Here is a 19,767-nt window from a genome sequence, read left to right as displayed (position 1 = left end):
CCATTCGACTACCTTACATGTGATATTTTTGAGTAACTATAAATCTCTGCTGTCCCTATCCTTTATTTCAGCCAATTCTGATTTCTCATTAATTCTCTGCTAGTCAGCCTATCTTGCAAGCACAAAAGCAGTTCCATGTGTAATACACAGATTAATTGGAGAATGCAATGATCTTTTGTTTAACTAAAGAAACTAACTGGAGCCTGGAGTGGCTCTCTGTGATGTTTATGTTGCAAATAGAGACAGCTGAAGGTTTTCAATAACAGCACTGATTTCTACTGTTTCACTGAGATTGGATAAAGTATGCTTCTCAATGAGACATGTACATATACTGCCTCTGAGCCATTACTGCAGTGCCATGAAGCAGCAGCAGTAGAACAGGCAGTACAGAAAAATTAAACCATTTCTTGCTGTTTGCAAAAGAAATATCAAGACTTTCTAATGCCACAGTGAGGTAATGGGAAGTGCATTAAATTTTAAGAATTAAAAACTGCACAAGCCAACAGAGGTGAAATAATTCTTCAGACAGATTTCTTTCATTAGAACTGTCTATTTAAGACGCTTCAGTTGCATTGTTATCTCTGTGATCAAAGTTGTCTGAATATTTACAGAAATAAGTCAATGATAGAGCCCTGGAGAGTGTTGTTGAACAGAGGGATTAAGTGATGCAGGTTTATCATTCATGAAAGCGGTATCACATGTAGACAAGGTGGTGAAGAAGGCATTTAACATGCTTGCCCTCATTGGTCAGAGCATAAAGTATAGCATTTGGGACATCATGTTGTGGCTGTACAAGAAATTGGTGAGACAAGTTTAAGAGTATTGCATACAATTCTGGTTGCAGTGTTGTAGAAAGGATATTATTAAACTAGAAACATTTGCAGAAAAAACATTTGCAGAGATGTTGCTGAGAATGGAGGGTTTCAATTATAAGGAGAAGTTGGATAAGCTGGACCTTTTTTCGCAGCTAGTCCAAGGCTGAAGGGTGACTTTACAGAGGTTTATAAAATCATAAGGGGCATAGACAAAGTGAATAGCAAAGGTATTTTCCCATGTTCAAAGCTAAGGGGCATATTTTTCAGGTGAGAGGAGAAAGGTTTGTAAGGGACCTGAGGGGCAATTTCTTTCACACACAGTGGTTTGATTGCAGAATGAACTGTGAGACAAAATGTTAGATAAAAGAAGCATGCATATGTCAGGTATAGGCAGGATATATCAAGTGAATCCTGAGAAGAGTATAAAGACAGTAGGGGTATACTTAAGAGAGAAATCAGGAGGGCAAAAAGGGGACATGAGATAGCTTTGGCAAATACAGTTAAGGAGAATCCAAAGGGATTTTACAAATACATTAAGGGCAAAAGAGTAACTAGGGAAAGAATAGGGCCGCTCAAAGACCAGCAAAACAGCTTTTGTGTGGAGCCGCAGGAGATGGAGCAGATACTAAACGAGTATTTTGCATCAGTATTTACTGTGGAAAAGGACATGGAAGATATAGAATGTAGAGAGCTAGATGGTGACATCTGGAAAAATGTCCATATTACAGAGGAGGAAGTGCTGGATGTCTTGAAACGCATAAAAGTGGATAATTCCCCAGGACCAGATCAGGTCTAGCTAAGAACTATATGGGAAGCTAGGGAAGTGGGCCTCTTACTGAGATATTTGGATCATCGATAGTCACAGGTGAGGTGCCGGAAGACTGGAGGTAGGCTAACGTGGTGCCACTGTTTAAGAAAAGTGGTAAGGACAAGCCAGGGAACGATAAACCAGTGAGCCAAATGTCGGTAGTGGGCAAGTTGTTGGAGGGAATCCTGAGGGACAGGGTGTACATGTATTTGGAAAGGCAAGGACTGATTAGGGATAGTCAACATGGCTTTGTGCGTGGGAAATCATGTCTCACAAACTTGATTGAGTTTTTTGAAGAAGTAACAAAGAGGATTGATGAGGGCAGAGTGGTAGGTGTGATCTATATGGACTTCAGTAAGGTGTTCGACAAGGTTCCTCATGGGAGACTGGTGAGCAAGGTTATATGATCATGGAATACAGGGAGAACTAGCCATTTAGATATAGAACTGGTTCAAAGGTAGAAGACAGAGGGTGGTGGTGGAGGATTGTTTTTCAGACTGGAGGCCTGTGACCAATGGATTGCCACAAGGATCGGTGCTGGGTCCTGTACTTTTCATCATTTATATAAACGATTTGGATATCAGCATAAGAGCTAGAGTTAGTAAGTTTGCAGATGACACCAAAATTGGAGGTGTAGTGGACAGCGAAGCAAGTCATCTTATATTGCAATGGGATCTTGATCAGATGGGCCAATGGGCTGAGCAGTGACAGATGGAGTTCAATCTTAATAAATGTGAGATGCTGCATTTTGGGAAAGCAAATCTTAGCAGGACTTATACACTAAATGGTAAGGTCCTAGGGAGTGTTGCTGAACAAAGAGACCTTAGAGTGCAGATTCATAACTCCTTGAAAATAGAGTTGCAAGTAGATCGGATAGTGAAGAAGGCATTTGGTATGCTTCCCTTTATTGGTCAGAGTACTGAGTACAGAAGTTGGGAGGTTATGTTGCGGCTATACAGGACATTGATTAGGCCACTTTTGGAACTGTGTGCAATTCTGGTCGCCTTACTATCCGAAAGATGTTGTGACACTTGAAAGGGTTCAGAAACGTTTTACAAGGATGTTGCCAGGGTTGGAGGATTTGAGCTATAGGGAGAAGTTGAATAGGCTGGGGCTGTTTTCCCTGGAGTGTCGAAGGCTGAGGGGTGCCCTTATAGTGGGTGATAAAATCATGAGGGGCATAGATAGGATAAATAGACAAAGTCTTTCCCCTGGGGTTGGGGAGTCCAGAACTGGAGGGCATAGGTTTAGGGTGAGAGGGGAAAGATATAAAAGAGACCTAAGGGGCAACTTTTTCACTCAGAGAGTGTATGGAATGAGTTGCTAGAGGAAATGGTAGAGGCTGGTACAATTGCAACATTTTAAAGGCATCTGGATGGGTATATGAATAGGAAGGATTTGGGGGGATATAGGCCGGGTGCTGGCAGGTGGGACTAGATTGGGTTGGGATATCCGGTCGGCATGGATGAGTTGGACCAAAGGGTCAGTTTCCGCGCTGTACATCTCTACAACTCTATGCAGGTGCAGTCATAACATTGAAAAGGTATTTGGACAGGGATATGAATAGGAAAGAGCCAACATCTTTTTCCAAGGGTAGGGGAAGCTAAAACTAGAGGGCATTGAATGAACTACCAGAGGAAGTGGTAGAAGCAGGTACAATTAGAACATTTAAAAGACATTTGGTCAGGTACATGAATAGGAAAGGTTTCAAAGGATATGAACCAAATTCAGGCCAATGCGACTACTTCAGTTTGGGTTACCTAGTTGGCATGGAAGAATTGGACCAAAGGATCTGTTTCTGGGCTGTATGATTCTATGACTTGATGATTCTACTCTGTCAAAGTATTTTTGTGGCTGGTCTGTTTAAGTTTCAGGATCATTAGTAACACTAGAATATTGGTGGGAAAGGGACAGGCAGGCTGAAGTGATGCCTAGGGAATGTCCCCTGCAATCTGTAACACCTCCTGCAATCTGTCAGCTCTGTCCCCTGCAATCTGTAACATTTACATCCTCCCTCCCTCAATATCCAAGGGCCCAAACATATCTTCCAGGTGAAGTATCGCTTTAGCTGCACTTTAAGCAATCTAGTCTACTGCATTCACTGCTCACAATGTGGTCTCCTGTACACTGGGGAAACAAAGCATAGACTGGATGAATGCTTCTCAGAACTCCTATGTTCTGCCTGCAAAAATGATCCAGTGCTTCCAGTTGCCTTCCACTTCAACACACCACCCTCTTCCCTGTCCCAGGCTTGATGCAGTGCTCCATCAAAGCTCAGCATTAGCTAGAAGAACAGCACCTCACTTTCTGCTGGGGAGCCTGCAGCCTTCTGGACTCTATATCAAATTCAATAACTTTAGGGCTTGAACTCTCTTGGCCCCTACCTCCAAACACCAGACCTTGGTATCACATAGTCTGCTATTACGGCAGCACGGTAGCACAGTGGTTCGCTCTGCTGCCTCATAGCGCCAGAGACCGGGTTCAATTCTGGCCTCAGGTGACTGTCTGTGTGGAGTTTGCACATTCTCCCGTGTCTGTGTGGGTTTCCTCTGGGTGCTCCGGTTTCCTCCCACGGTCCAAAAATGTGCAGGTTAAGTGAATTGGCCATACTAAATTGCCCGTAGTATCAGGTGAAGAGGTAAATGTATGGGGGTGGGTTACTCTTCAGAGGGTCAGTGTGGGCCGAAGGGCCTGTTTCCACACTGTAAGTTATCTAATCTAATCTCATCTACATACAACCACTAACTATTACACACAACCACTATTAGCTACTAACAGTATCCATTAACACCTACACATCCTCCTAGCTAGATCATTTTCCACTCCCTTGTTCCAACTGTTCCAACTGTTCTTCTCTCTCTTTGGGCTCTATACCCACCTATCATTTATTCCTTTCTCCCCCCACCAACATATCTTCTTCATAAAAACTAACACTTTCCTAGCTACCATCAGTTATGAGGAAAGGTCACCGGACCCAAAATGCTTCTCTTCACAGATGCTGCCAGACCAACTGGGCTTTTCCAGCAATTTCTGTTTTTATTTCTAATTTACAGCCTCACAGTATAGAGGCACTGGTTGGGGTGAGTCAGCTACACTGGGCGGCTCATGTCATTCATGTTCCTGATACAAGACATCGAAAGCAAGCTCTGTACATTGCGTTTTTGTCATGGCATGCAGTTATCACTGGGCAGAGGGAATGTTTCCAGCATGCCTTGAGCTAGTTCATCCTTTGATTTCTCTTTCTTTTTCAACATTCCATGTTGTTGGCTAGCCAGCCCTGGTCCTTCCTTAATTGACTAATTCAACATCCAACCCACGGCCAGTCGCTGAGTGTAACATCTCAGCACTGAAATGTCTACTTTGTCTTTAGAACTGTAATTATCTTTCTGGGTCAGTTCACAATAGTTTGCTTCTCATTTTGCAAACAACCTGGTGTACAAAGTTCAAGATTCAATTCTCAACTTCAACTCTCAGTTCCAAAGCAAAAGAGAGAAAAATAAAAGGAACAAAGGGAAAACAAAGAAACAAAACAACCATTTTAAATGATCAGCCAGCCTTTGGGACCCGATATATTTTACATCATATCAGCATTAAAAATCTGTATCTTGAATTGGTATTTTTGTGAATTGCCATAGAATGATAGATGTCGACAGCACAGAAAAAGGCCCTTCAGTCCATTGATTCTCCGTTGGTCAAAAACAAGCGCCTAATCATTTCAATCCCATTTTCCAGTAAATGGCCTATAACTTTTTCTGCTTTGACATTGCAAATGCATACCTAAATATTTATTAAATGTTATGTGGGTTTCTGCATCTACCACCTTTACAGGCAGTGAGTTCCAGATTCCCATCACTTTCTAGGTGAAACATATTTTCTTCACATCTCCTCTAAACCCCCTGCTATTAGCTTCAATCTTTGTCTCCGCTAGTCATTGAACCTTCGCCTGCCTATCTATGCCTTCATAATTTAAAATCTCAATCAAGTCCCCACTAAGTCTTCCCTACTCCAAGGAAAACAACCCCAGTCTTTCTATTTTGTCTTTGGAACTAAAGTTCACTGACCCAGCAACATCTTGGTAAATCTTCTCAGCACTGTCTCCACTGCAATTACACCTCCCCCCACCCCCCAAATGTGGATTCCAGAATTACACAAACTACCCTTGTTGTGTCGAACCAACATTTGTACAGTTTTGACATTACTTCCCTGCTCTAAAAATCTATGCTTCAGCTGTAAAGGCAAGCCACCTTATCTAACAGTCCCACAACCTCAAGGGTCCTGTGGATATGTACACCAATATCCCTTTTTTGCATTGTATTAAAGGTTTAGATGGAGAGGAATTTCTTAAGTGCGTACAAGACAATTTTCTGATTCAGTATGTGGATGTACCTACGAGAGAGGTGCAAAACTTGACTTAGTCTTGGGAAATAAGGTAGGGCAGGTGACTGAGGTGTCAAAGGGGGAGCACTTTGGGGCCAGCGACCATAATTCTATTTGTTTTAAAATTGTGATGGAAAAGGATAGAGCAGATCTAAAAGTTGAAGTTCTAAATTGGAAAAAGACCAATTTTGATGTTATTGGGCAAGAATTTTTGAGAGCTGATTGGAGGCAGATGTTCACAGGGAAAGGGACGGCTGGAAAATGGGAAACCTTCAGAAATGAGATAACAAGAATTCAGAGAAAGTATATTCCTGTCAGGGTGAAAGGGAAGGTTGCTAGGTATAGGGAATGCTGGATGACTAAAGAAATTGAGGGTTTGGTTAAGAAAAAGAAGGAAGCATATGTAAGGTATAGACAGGATAGATCGAGTGAATCCTTAGAAGAGTATAAAGGAAGTAGGAGTATACTTAAGAGGGAAATCAGGAGGGCAAAACGGGGACATGAGATAGCTTTGGAAAATAGAATTAAGGAGAATCCAAAGGGTTTTTACAAATATATTAAGGACAAAAGGGTAACTAGGGAGAGAATAGGGCCCCTCAATGATCAGCAAGGCAGCTTTTGTGTGGAGCCACAGAAAATGGGGGAGATACTAAATGAATATTTTGCATCAGTATTTACTGTGGAAAAGGATATGGAAGATATAGACTGTAGGGAAATAGATGGTGACATCTTGCAAAATGTCCAGATTACAGAGGAGGAAGTGCTGGATGTCTTAAAACGGGTAAAGGTGGATAAATGCCCAGGACCTGATCAGGTGTACCCGAGAACTCTATGGGAAGCTAGAGAAGTGATTGCTGGGCCCTTTGCTGAGATATTTGTATCATTGATAGTCACAGGTGAGGTGCCGGAAGATTGGAGGTTGGCAAACGTGATGCCACTGTTTAAGAAGAGCGGCAAAGACAAGCCAGGGAACTATAGATCGGTGAGCCTGACCTCGGTGGTGGGCAAGTTGTTGGAGACAATCCTGAGGGACAGGATGTACATGTATTTGGAAAGGCAAGGACTGATTAGGGATAGTCAACATGGCTTTGTGCGTGGGAAATCATGTCTCACAAACTTGATTGAGTTTTTTGAAGAAGTAACAAAGAGGATTGATGAGGGGAGAGCAGTAGATGTGATCTATATGAACTTCAGTAAGGCGTTCAACAAGATTCCCCATGGGAGACTGATTAGCAAGGTTAGATCTCATGGAATACAGGAAGAACTAGCCATTTGGATACAGAACTGGTTCAAAGGTAGAAGACAGAGGGTGGTGGTGGAGAGTTGTTTTTCAGACTGGAGGCCTGTGACCAGTGGAGTGCCACAAGGATCGGTGCTGGGTCCTCTACATTTTGTCATTTACATAAATGATTTGGATGTGAACATAAGAGGTACAGCTAGTAAGTTTACAGATGACACCAAAATTGGAGGTGTAGTGGGCAGTGAAGAGGGTTACCTCAGATTACGACAGGATTTGGACCAGATGGGCTAATGGGCTGAGAAGTAACAGATGGAGTTTAATTCAGATAAATGCGAGGTGCTGCATTTTGGGAAAGCAAATCTTAGCAGGCCTTATACACTTAATGGTAAGGTCCTCGGGAGTGTTGCTGAACAAAGAGACCTTGGAGTACAGGTTCATAGCTCCTTGAAAGTGGAGTCACAGGTAGATAGGATAGTGAAGAAGGCGTTTGGTATGCTTTCCTTTATTGGTCAGAGTATTGATTACAGGAGTTGGGAGGTCATGTTGCGGCTGTATAAGACATTGGTTAGGCCACTGTTGGAATATTGCGTTCAATTCTGGTCTCCTTCCTATCGGAAAGATGTTGTGAAACTTGAAAGGGTTCAGAAAAGTTTTACAAGGATGTTGCCAGGGTTGGAGGATTTGAGTTATAGGGAGAGGCTGAACAGGTTGTGGCTGTTTTCCCTGGAGCGTCAAAGCTGAGAGGTGACCTTACAGAGGTTTATAAAATTATGAGGGGTATGGATAGGGTAAATAGGCAAAGTATTTTCCCTGGCGTCAGGGAGTCCAGAACTGGAGGGCATAGGTTTAGGATGAGAGGGGAAAGATATAAAAGAGACCTAAGGCGCCACCTTTTCATGCAGTGGGTGGCACATGTATGGAATGAGCTGCCAGAGGAAGTGGTGGAGGCTGGTACAATTGCAACATTTAAGAGACATTTGGATGGGTATATGAATAGGAAGGGTTTGGAGGGATATGGGCCGGGTGCTGGCAGGTGGGACTAGATTGGGTTGGGATATCCGGTCGGCATGGACGAGTTGGACCAAAGGGTCTGTTTCCATGCTGTACATCTCTATGACTCTATGACTCCAAGAGACTTGAAGCTTAAATGGCGCCAGTCCTATCTAGGAAAGAAGAACATCCAGGGAGAGTGGACTCTATGGACGAAGGCTCATTTCCAAAGGTTATGATGGTTTCCATTGGAGGGAGGAGCTATGAACCTGTTCCCTAAGGTCTCTTTGTTCAGCAACACTCCCTAGGACCTTACCATTAAGTGTATAAGTCCTGCGAAGATTTGCTTTCCCAAAATGCAGCATCTCGCATTTATCTGAATTAAACTCCATCTGTTACTTCTCAGCCCATTAGCCCATCTGGTCCAAATCCTGTCATAATTTGAGGTAACCCTCTTCACTGCCCACTACACCTCCAGTTTTGGTGTCATCTGCAAACTTACTAGCTGTACCTCTTATGCTCGCATCCAAATCATTTATGTAAATGACAAAATCTAGTGGGGAGAAGAGAGGTTCTGTTTGGGCCCACCCAGCTCCCCCACAGTGAGACATCTTGCTGGTAGGTGGAGGCCAGTCGACCATTACCAATTTTTTTTACACTTTCCCCAGTCTCACTCAGCCCAAGGATTTTTTTATTTAATCTGACCATATTCTTAACAAATCCATTCTGACTCTCAGTCACTTTCGAAATGGTTATCTGATCTCTTTCCCACCCTGGAAATATATTGGCAGCCAGTCCCCACTCTTATTATTTCTACCGTGCATCATTCAACACAAGGGGAATAATTATTGTCTGTTGTCTCTGTCTGTCTGATCCAGGAACTTCACTGTTCTACAGGTTAATGATCACTACTGGCCACAAATGAGAATTGCAACCAATTGCAAAAATGCTCAGAATCTGTCAGGGTTAATGAAGCAACTCATGTGAGCAAACAGACTCTGTCTGTACTCTCTACACTCAGATTGATGCACTCTTAGATTGAGAAAGGAAACAACTGATTCTATATAATAAAGAAAAGTGTTCAGACCTTTGTGAATGTGTCGTTACATTTTATTAGAGATTGAACAGTATTTCACAAAAAGAAGTGAGAATGAGTTTAAAAGGGATAAAATACAGAAGGTGCTAATGTCATGTAAGATTAGGAAACTCAGGACCTCTGAGTACTTGGAGGCTTGGGTTTAATTTAACCTTTCATAGACCTGAGATGTTAATCCTCCCTCCCATCTCTACAGAAGCTGTCAGACCTCCTGAGTATTTGCAGCAGCTTCTGTGATTATTGGAGATTCCAGTGTAATCAGTGTCACAGTTTTGAGTATTAAAGGAATTCCTGTGTAGGAATCGCTTCTGAAGTATGAAATATGAAATAAAAGAGAGAAGAATTTCAGGAATTCAGAGAATCTCAGTTTACTTTCACCATCAAAAACAGGAATTGCTGGAAAAGCTCAGCAGTCCTGCAGTATCTGCGGAGAGAAATCAGAGGCAATGTTCCAGTCCAGTAACCGTTCATCAGAACTGATCATGTCTTCTGTGATTGTCCAATAAACACAGGTCCAGCCATTTGTTTCATTCAATTTTATGTCCAAAATCTAATGAAAATAATGCACACGTGTCTGGTTGTTGCTCCCCAGATCACATTAATATAAAGCTCAAGCACTTTGAAAGTATCCAATTATTTTTTGCCTTGCATGCTAAATCCCATACCAAATATTTCTTGTGACACCGATATCATTATGTGTTCAAATATTTTAACAGTTATTCCTTATGCTCAAAACAGTTATTCCTTATGCCACTTGTGGGCGGCACGGTGGTTAGTGGGCGGCACGGTGGCATGTGGGCGGCACGGTGTCACAGTGGTTAGCACTGCTGCCTCACAGCGCCAGAGACCCGGGTTCAATTCCCGACTCAGGCGACTGACTGTGTGGAGTTTGCACATTCTCCCCGTGTCTGCGTGGGTTTCTTCCGGGTGCTCCGGTTTCCTCCCACAGTCCACAGATGTGCAGGTCAGGTGAATTGGCCATGCTAAATTGCCCGTAGTGTTAGGTAAGGAGTAAATGTCTGGGTATGGGTGGGTTGCGCTTCGGCGGGTCGGTGTGGACTTGTTGGGCCGAAGGGCCTGTTTCCACACTGTAAGTAATCTAATCTAATCTAATCTAATCTAATCTAATCTAATCTAATCTAATCTAAACATCAACTCTTCTGCTCCTTGGATGCTGCCTGACCAGCTGTGCTTTTCTCACACCACACTTTCCGATGTTCATCACGTACTCCCAGGGTCCTATCATTCATTATATGTTCCCTTGCCTTATTTGGCCTGCTCAAGTTCATGACCTCACACTTATCCATTTTATCTATTCTGAAGAAGGGTCACTGGACCAAAACATTACTCGGATTTCACTTTGCAGATGAAGTCTCGAAACATTTAAATTGACCAAATAGCAAGGGCTGCAACACTGATCCTCGCAGACTTCCATCAGACACAGGCTTCCAGTCACAAAAGTGCCCCTCAACCATCAACCTCTGCTTCTTGCCACTTAGCTAATTCTGCAACCAACCTGCCAAATTTCCTTGGATCCCATTGACCCTTCGCTACCAGTCTCCCATGTACTTCTTTAGGGCTTCTGTGTTTTGAGTTGTCGGTATCTGCCATATCCCTTCATTTACTCTTTATCCAATCCAGTACACGCATGATTCACCAGATTTGTTGGTCTAACTCTTAGCAAAAGCCTTGATCTTGTCCAGGTAGACTACATCCAAAGCATTGTCTAGATTAGAGTGGTGCTGGAAAAGCACAGCAGGTATGTAGAGAAGAGGTGTTGGAAATTCTGGAAAGGGTGTAAATAGATAAGTCCCCTGGGCCTGATGGCATTTATCCTAGGATTCTCTGGGAAGCAAGGGAGGAGATTGCAGAGCCATTGGCCTTGATTTTTATGTCCTCGTTGTCTACAGGAGTAGTGCCAGAAGATTGGAGGCTAGCAAATGTGGTTCCCTTGTTCAAGAAGGGGAGTAGGGATAATCCTAGTAACTATAGGCCGGTGAGTCTCACTTCTGTTGTGGGCAAAATCTTAGAGAGAATTGTTAGGGATAGGATTTATGAACATCTGGATAGGAATAATGTGATCAAGGATAGTCAGCATGGTTTTGTGAAGGGCAGGTCGTGCCTCACAAACCTTATTGAATTCTTTGAGAAGGTGACTAACGAGGTGGACGAGGGGAAAGCAGTAGATATGGTGTATATGGATTTTAGTAAGGCGTTTGATAAGGTTCCCCATGGTAGACTACTGCAAAAAATACGGAGGTATGGCATTGAGGGTGAGTTGGAGGTTTGGATTAGGTGTTAGCTGGCTGGAAGAAGACAGAGGGTAGTAGTTGATGGCAAAGGTTCATCTTGGAGTGCCGTCACTAGCGGTGTTCCGCAAGGATCTGTTTTGGGACCATTGCTGTTTGTCATTTTTATAAATGACCTGGAGGAGGGGTTAGAAGGTTGATTGAGCAAGTTTGCAGATGATACGAAAGTCAGAGGAGTTGTAGACAGTGAGGAAGGATGTGGCAGGTTACAGCGGGATATAGATAAGCTGCAGAACTGGGCAGAAAGGTGGCAAATGGAGTTCAATGTAGCTAAGTGTGAGGTGATTCACTTTGGTAAGAGTAACAAAAAGATGGGGTACTGTGCTAATGGTCGGATACTTGGTAGTGTGGATGAGCAGAGGGATCTTGGTGTCCATGTACACAGATCTTTGAAAGTTGCCACCCAGGTAAATAGTGCGGTGAGGAAGGCATATGGCGTACTGGCTTTTATTGGTAGAGGAATTGAGTTCCGGAGTACTGAGGTCATGTTGCAGTTGTATAAGACTCTGGTGCGGCCGTATCTGGAGTATTGTGTGCAGTTTTGGTCGCCATACTATAGGAAGGATGTGGAGGCACTGGAACGGGTGCAGAGGAGGTTTACCAGGATGTTGCCTGGTATGGTAGAAAGATCGTATGAGGAAAGGCTGAGGCACTTGGGGTTGTTTTCATTGGAGAAAAGAAGGTTTTGGGGTGACTTGATAGAGGTGTACAAGATGATTAGGGGTTTAGATAGGGTCGACAGTGAGAATCTTTTTCCACGTATGGAGTCAGCTATTACAAGGGGGCATAGCTTTAAATTAAGGGGGGGTAGGTATAGGACAGATGTTAGGGGTAGGTTCTTTACTCAGCGAGTTGTGAGTTCATGGAATGCCCTGCCAGTAGCAGTGGTGGACCCTCCCTCATTATGGGCATTTAAGCGGGCATTGGATAGGCATATGGAGGATAGTGGGCTAGTGTAGGTTAGGTGTGCTTGGATCGGCGCAACATCGAGGGCCGAAGGGCCTGTACTGCGCTGTATTCTTCTATGTTCTATGTTCTATGTTCTAGGTCAGGCAGCATTCGAGGGCCAGGAAAATCAACGTTTCAAGCAAAAGCCCTTCATCAGGAATTCCTGATGAGGGGCTTTTGCCCGAAATGTCAATTTTCCTGCTCCTCGGAAGCTGCCTGACCTGCTGTGCTTTTCTAGCACCACTCTAATCTAGACTCTGGTTTTCAGCATCTGCAGTCCTCACTTTCGCCTACATCCAAAGCATTGCCCTCATCGACATACCTGGTTAACTCTTAGAAAAATTCAATCAAGTTGGTCAGACATGACGTCCCCTTAACAAAACCATTAAGCTGACTATTAAAGAACAAAAAACAATACAGCATAGGAATGGGCTCTTCGATCCTCTAAGCCTGTGCAGACATACTTTGCCCTTCAGTACTACACTGTTTTCACTTACAGGATCCGTATCCTGCTATTCCCTTGCCTTTTATTCCTGATGAAGGGCTTTTGCCCGAAACGTCGATTTTGCCTGTCCTCGGATGCTGCCTGAATTGCTGTGCTCTTCCAGCACCACTGATCCAGAATTAAAAATTATTGCTTACATCACTACTACTTCCACCTTTACCTTACTTAATAGCCTGGAAAACATTTCATTAGGCTTCTAAGCATGCTAGATCACACTCGGGCTCCCACACTATCCCTCTCACTGGTGAACAGCAACATAAATTAATTGCTTAGAACCCTACTTACCCTTCTTTCGCGCCACACACTAATTACCACTGTGGTCCTTGTTGGGCCATACTCTTTCCCTAGTTATCCTTTTATCCTTAATAAAGTAATAAAATCACTTTGGATTTTTCTTTATTTTCCTGGCATTATTCTTTCATGCTTCCTTTTAGCTTTCCTAATCTCCCTTTTTAAGTTTTCTCTTGCATATTCTCTATCCCTCTAGGGTTTCTGCTGTTAACCTAAATATGTGGGCGGCACGGTGGCACAGTGGTTAGCACTGCTGCCTCACAGCGCCTGAGACCCGGGTTCAATTCCCGCCTCAGGCGACTGACTGTGTGGAGTTTGCACGTTCTCCCCGTGTCTGCGTGGGTTTCCTCCGGGTGCTCCGGTTTCCTCCCACAGTCCAAAAGATGTGCAGGGTCAGGTGAATTGGCCATGCTAAATTGCCCGTAGTGTTAGGTAAGGGGTAAATGTAGGGGTATGGGTGGGTTTCGCTTCGGCGGGTCGGTGTGGACTTGTTGGGCCGAAGGGCCTGTTTCCACACTGTAATGTAATCTAATCTAATCTAATGTCTTGACATTGAGGATTCAGAGGATTTGTTGGTTCAACCCTTTGTGTTTATCCCAAAATGCTGGCCCATATTCTCCTTACTTCCTCCTTGAAACAAACACAGATTCCCAGTCCACACCGAACAAATTGTGCCTGATATTAGCAGCAGGAACATTTCCTTTCCAGGAAGGTCGGCAGGGTGAGTTTCTTTGCTGAAAAGCACAGCAGGTCAGGCAGCATCCAAGGAGCAGGAAAATTGACATTTCAGGCAAAAGTCCTTCCTCAGGAAGAGCTGCTGAAGGGCTTTTACTCGAAATGGAGTCAGCTATTACAAGGGGGCATAGCTTTAAATTAAGGGGTGGTAGGTATAGGACAGATGTTAGGGGTAGATTCTTTACTCAGCGAGTCGTGAGTTCATGGAATGCCCTGCCAGTAGCAGTGGTGGACTCTCCCTCTTTATGGGCATTTAAATGGGCATTGGATAGGCATCTGGAGGATAGTGGGCTAGTGTAGGTTAGGTGGGCTTGGATCGGCGCATCATCGAGGGCCAAAGGGCCTGTACTGCGCAGTATTTTTCTATGTTCTATGAAACATCTATTTTTCTGGTTTTTGGATGCTGCCTGACCTGCTGTGCTTTTTCAGCATGACTCTAATCTTGACTCTAATCTCCAGCGTCTGCAAGTACTCACTTTCACCAAGGTGATGCCGTTTCAGCTGCAGTGGCATGCGGGGTCTTTGGGCACCTGGGTGTTTGCAGACTGAGCACTGGAGTTTGTGGTTTTGTTTATGGTAGCGAGGACTCTTGGTGGAGGCATGGAGTAATCTATACATTTCCTTTTCTTTTGGCTGTTTCTTTCATTTCTGTCTTTGTTTTTAATCCTGTTTTTTATATACTAGGATGTTGACTTTGTACATTTTTCACTGTATTCCTATATTCCTGTACCTGAGTACACATGACAATAAGATATAAATCGAGTTCAGAGCTTTTATTTCTAACAGACTTATTATTGTGGTCTACAAAATCGTCCCCCAATGCTACTTCAACACTTGCCAGCTTCATTAACTAAAATTAAGCTCAGAACCATCCCCTTTCTGGATTAGCCTCCTACATCTGTACTCACTAGCACTTGGCGCTGGAAGTAATTCAGAGATTACTATCTTCTGGGTCCTGTTCTTTAATCTACTTCCTCGCTGCATATTCCATATTCTGCTTTCTGGACCTAATCCCTTTCTCTGTTTGTGCTATTGGCACCGATATGTATGATGATCTGTTTGTTTGCCCTCTCCTCTTCAGAATGCCCGACAGTTGTTCAATGACAAATGATGAGGGTAAGACATAAAGCTTTGACAAAGTGTATTTTTCAACAATACTCAAATTCTGTGTTCCTAAGCAACTGGTCATGGAATTGTTTGATCTATTGATTGAATACTGTTTCTGCTGTTTGGCAGCTATACAGTCATGTGATATCATTTCATTAGGGTTATAACTCACATTTTTATGCACTTGCTGTTGTTTTTCCACATTTTGCATTGAACCAGTATTGGTCATCCAGCTTTAGAGCATTGGTAAGGATGTAAAAATCATATAGCATGGCCGTCCAACTATGTGCTGCTTGAACTGTGAAGTGGTCACTTTTAACATGAACAAATGCATCTGCAACTAGTAGATAGGTGAGTGATGCCTAAGGTAATGGTTCTGATAGGATTAATGCTGAAGACTACATGATCTGCCTAATGTCATCAGAAATTAAGGGGAGGGGGGGAGAGGCAGAATGGCAAGAGAACTCAAAGGTGACAGTCTTGTGATCTCGGAGCCCTCATACTCTTTGTAATGATATTCATCATACCAATGTGACACATGCCTGATTTCTAATATGCAATAAACTACATTATGTTTAAGAACAAAAGTTCTTCACATTAGACAACATAGCACTTTGCTCCTGCATGCTGACAAAGCATTCCCTGCAGACCCCAACCTAGAAAGGAGCATCTGCCAAATCTACTTTATCATGACCAATACTCTAGCAGTGATTATCTGAACATTTAGTTAGCCACACTATTACAACAGTAGGACCAAGGTTATTGCAGCATTTTTGCTCATATTAGCTCTTTCACCATTTGTGGTTTGGCAAATAACTACTTCATGACTCTGCTACACCTTGAGTGGTATTACTGGTGATGATCATTGAGGTTTCCACCCCAGCCCCATCCAAACCTCCAGTGTGCCCTTGCCATCATGGGTACTTTTCCAATTTGTGCTTCACATAGAGGAATTCTGATCAGCTGAAGAATGGAAGGTGGTATTAAGCAGTGGTTTCCATGTATTATGACACAGAAACAGACAGCCAAATCAAAACAGCCTCCCTGCTTCTATAGTCACAACACAGGAAAAGCAAAACCGTCAAACCTAAAAACTGACTCCAATGATTCATAACCAAACTTTGTGAATAATTGACATAGCTCAAATATAATATCTAACAACTTTACAGAGCAAACTTAAACCACAAGATAATCTAATTAATGTCTTTGTTTTAAACCCAGTTCTGCTTGATTCTAGCCCTCAGTCTCTCTCAAAGGTAGACACTCAAACAGACACCGTTATGGGTTGAATGAAAAGGGAAAGAACAAATGAGATGTAACTGGCCAGTTCACTGGCAATCTCCATGATCCCTGACATCTCTGACATATGGGATTATATCTTGCTTGGTTTCTAACTACATCTTGCATGCAGATAGCTTCCAATAGGCTTTAAGAAATATTCAATTCTTATAACTGAGATTCCATTCTCTGAACTTGAGAAAGAAAAACACAGGCAAAGCAACCCTGCTATTCAAATATGTGACAGTTGGGTACATCTCCATCCTAACAAACTGGATCCTTATAAAACTTGAACTTTGTTTTTTTTTGTTGATTCTATTCTTCCAGAAGAGACATTGACCCTTAATTTCTGGTCATAATGATAATGAAATTATCAAAGTTTGCCATCATACTCCTCTGAATTTAGCAGCAATACCTGGACCTGTGCATGTGCAAAAATCCAGACGTTTTTCTCAGTGACTTTTCCCAGTGGATGTGATGTTGCTGTTCTCCCACAATTCATTAAGTAGGAATCAGTGACTGATAACAAGTTGCTCTTTGGTGCTGTTAGTCCCACTGTAAGCACTGTTTTGAAAATTTACACCTTCTTAAATGAAATGTATTTTAAGTGTATTTAAAGTTTATTGTATTTCAGCCTTCACCCAACTCCTACATGTGTCTCCCAAACATTTTTCCTCTTTACCTTTTGCAGAATTGCATTTTATAATAAGTAATTTTTTTTTTAATTTTTTTTCTTTTCTTTGTGCTTATTTTTCCCCAGCACCCAAGGATTAGATCCCCTGTTTATTTTTTACTCTTTTCTTTTTTTTTCCTTTTTTTTCCTTTTTTTTCCTTTTTAACCCCCACACTACCGCCTAAGTGCGGTAGTGCTTATTTTATCCCATGGTGTGTGTGTGCAGGTGTGAGACACAGTGAAAGACACAAAGTGCACGAATCTTTATTCAATTTCCACCACCAGGAAGATAGGAAAACACCCAGGTGGCCAGTGACAAACACTGCCCTTCACATCAAAGGGCAGTGCTGTGTGATCAAAACAGTGAAGGGGAGGGTAGGGACTAAATCAAAAGAGAGTTGGAAATAAGTAAATTTTATGTTGTAAATTTGCATAATGTGATTGGCTGACAGCTTGACAGTTCAACAAAGGGAATCCCCAATAATGATTGTTGCAATGCAGAAGCTTCCAAATTCATGTATTCAAACATGCAGAAGCTTCCAAATTCCTACCACAGATTTTTGCTAGATTTCTCAGCTTTGTCAAGGTCAATGGCAAGCACCTTTGCTGACCAAAAAATTCTCCATAACATTTTACTGTCTATGGTAAACAGTGGTGGTAAGGGGAGCTTCAAATTGTTCAAAAGATTTAATGAATTCTGGGTAAACCAAGATGGAGGGTAGGAACAATTTCTGACTCTAACGGGCTGCTCCTTTTTTGAGGTATTTTAGGTGCTGGAGGTGATTTCCACGAATTCCAGGAGCAGCAATTACTGTTTTAGATGCTGTTGCATTGTTTTGGAACTTTGGAGAAAAAAATCAAAACAACAGCAGTTTTAAAAGGGAGAAGAACAGACAAAGGAAGCACATGGCGAGGTCAGTGCAGGAGAGAGAGAGAGAGAGAGAAAGAAGTTTACAGAGCAGTGAACCTGAACAGTTACTGCCTTTGTTAATTGAATTCATGTATTGCTGGACATCGGAGTGCGTCTGAGAAAATTAACAAACATTAAAATTCACAACTAATCTTGGAGGGACATGTTTGGGAGAGGTCACAGCCCAGAAACAGTGTTGAATATTTAAGCGTGGCCTTACGGTACGTCTGCAGTAGTGAGTAGATTGGGTTCTTTCTTGATTATGTGTTTTATTGTGATATGTCTCTTGATTAAACATAAAATATAAGCCATAATTATTAATTTAACCTGGAGCAGTATTTTGTAGAGGAATAAGACGGTGCTACTTTCTGGGTCTGTAGATTGTGAAGGAGCAAAAATGGCCCTTAGTAGAGTGATATGCTCTTTTTGTCGGATGTGGGAGTTTAGAGAGAGTTTATGGTTACTGAGGATTATATCTGCAATAAATGCCATTAATTGTGAATCCTGTGAGATCAAATGGATCGGTTGGAGAGACAGAGGCAATGAGGAATTTACAAGAGGAAGGGGATGTGATGGATGGCAGTTATAGGATGGGGGAAAAGTCACAGATACAGTCACATAGATGTGTTAGCTCCAGGAAAGGTAAGAGAGGTAGGCAGTTAGTGCAGGAGTCTTCTGTGGCTATCTCCAATTCAAATAGTTGTGCTGTTTTGGAAAACCGGGTATGTTTAGGAACATGGGACTGGGAAATCAAAGCAATTACAGAAATGTGGCTCAGGGATGGACAGGACTGGCAGCTTCATGTTCCAGGATACAAATGCTACAGGAAGGATAGAAAGGGAGGCAAGAGAGGAGGGGGAGAGGTTTTTTTGATAAGGGATAGTGTTATTGAGGGAGGATATTTCCAGAAATACATCCAGGGAAGTTATTTGGGTGGAACTGAGAAATAAGAAAGGGACGATCACCTTATTTGGATTGTGCTATAACCCCTAATAGTCAGAGTGAAATTGAGAAACAAATTAGTAAGGAGGTCTCCATTGTCTGTAAAAATAATTGGATGGTTATGGTAGGGGATTTTAACTTTCCAAACATAAACTGGGACTGCCATAGTGTTAAGAGTTTAGATGGAGAGGAATGTGTGTACAAGAAACTTTTTTGATTCAGTTTGTGGGTGTCCCTAGTAGAGAAGGTGCAAAACTTGACCTACTCTTGGGAAATAAGGCAGGGCAGGTGACTGAGGTGTCAATCAGAGAGCACTTTGGGGCCAGCGACCATAATTCTATTCGTTCTAAAATAGTGATGGAAAAAGATAGACCAGGTCTAAAAGTTGAAGTTCTAAATTGGAGAAAGGCCAATTTTGATGGTATTAGGCAAGAACTTTCATAAGCCGATTGGGGGCAAATGTTCGCAGGTAAAGGGACGGCTGGAAAATGGGAAGCCTTCAGAAATGAGATAACAAGAGTTCAGAGAAAGTATATTCCTATTAGTGTGAAAGGGAAGCCTGATACGTATAGGGAATGCTGGATGACTAAAGAAATTAAGGATTTGGTTAATGAAAAGGCGAAAGCATATGTCAGATGGAGACAGGATAGATCGAGTGAATCCCTGGAAGAGTATAAAGGCAGTAGGAGTTATACTTAAGAGAGAAATCAGGAGGGCAAAAAGGGGACATGAGATAACTTTGG

The 19,767-nt window shown here is 42.5% G+C and overlaps 1 protein-coding gene across 1 annotated transcript in view; it reads left to right on the top strand.

The window, feature by feature from the left end:
* The window catches only part of fndc1 (fibronectin type III domain containing 1), a 373,864-nt gene that overhangs the window by 191,059 nt on the left and 163,038 nt on the right, over positions 1–19,767 (top strand). The window lies entirely within an intron of this gene.

The sequence above is a fragment of the Chiloscyllium plagiosum genome, unplaced genomic scaffold, assembly GCF_037043375.1.
Source record: "Chiloscyllium plagiosum isolate Xiang-an unplaced genomic scaffold, Cpla_swu_hap1 HiC_scaffold_10, whole genome shotgun sequence".
NCBI classification, from domain to species: domain Eukaryota; kingdom Metazoa; phylum Chordata; class Chondrichthyes; order Orectolobiformes; family Hemiscylliidae; genus Chiloscyllium; species Chiloscyllium plagiosum.
This window is presented reverse-complemented; position numbering and strand designations above follow the sequence as displayed.